Source organism: Triticum dicoccoides, chromosome 4B (genome assembly GCF_002162155.2).
Source record: "Triticum dicoccoides isolate Atlit2015 ecotype Zavitan chromosome 4B, WEW_v2.0, whole genome shotgun sequence".
NCBI classification, from domain to species: Eukaryota; Viridiplantae; Streptophyta; class Magnoliopsida; order Poales; family Poaceae; genus Triticum; species Triticum dicoccoides.
This window is the reverse complement of record NC_041387.1, coordinates 144636475-144637590: the sequence shown is the minus strand read 5'-3', so window position 1 is coordinate 144637590 and position 1116 is coordinate 144636475.

The following is a 1116-nucleotide window of genomic DNA, read 5'->3' as shown; positions in this document are numbered from 1 at the left end:
AATGCTCCTCTGAGCGTTGGTTCAAACTAGAGTCCTGTGCAGCGCCCCCTCGGGGAAACTCGAGGTTTGGTTTTAGTTGTATGGAGCGCTCATCTGAGTGTGCCCTGAGAAACAGATATGTGCAGCTCCTATCGGGATTTGTCGGCACATTCGGGCGGTGTTGCTGGTCTTGTTTTAACCTGTCGAATTGTCTTGTTGTACCGGGTTGCCGAGTCTGATCGGTGTGTCTCGGGTGGAGGTCTATTCCTTCGTTGACCGTGAGAGCTTGTCATGGGCTAAGTTGGGACCCCCTGCAGGGATTGAACTTTCGAAAGCCGTGCCCGCGGTTATGGGCAGATGGGAATTTGTTAATGTCCGGTTGTAGATAACTAAAATCTTAATTAATTAAAATGAATCAACTGAGTGTGTTGCCGTGATGGCCTCTTCTCGGTGGAGTCCGGGAAGTGGACACGGTGTTGGAGTTATGCTTGCGCAGGTTGTTCCTCTAGATTCTCGCTCGCGCCTTGCCTCCTCTTCTCGCTCTCTTTTGCGGATAAGTTAGCCACCACATATGCTAGTCGCTTGCTGCAGCTCCACATATATTTGCCTTATCCATTCCTATAAGCTTAAATAGTTTTGATCGCGAGGGTGTGAGATTGCTGAGTCCCTGTGGCTCACAGATACTATAACTCCAGATGCAGGTCCAGGTGATTTCGCTCCAGGTGACGAGTACGAGCTCAAGTGGGAGTTCGACGAGGACTCTCAGCGTTATTATGTTTCCTTTCCCGATGATCAGTAGTGGTGCCTAGTTGGGGATAGATTCAGGGCCTTGTCGCACGTTGGGTTCTTTTCTATTTTGGCGCCGTAGTCGGGCCATGAGTGTTTGTTTGATGGATGTTATTTATGTACTCTGATGTGACGTGGCGAGCGTAAGCCAACTATGTTATCTCCCCCTTTTATTATATATTACATGGGATGTTGTAATGATTGCCTGACTTGCGACATTGCTTTAAATGCGGTTATGCCTCTAAGTCGTGCCTCGACACGTGGGAGCTATAGCCGCATCGAGGGCGTTACAAGTTGGTAATCAGAGCCTTCCCCGACCTTAGGAGCCCCCATTGCTTGATCGTTTTTAGC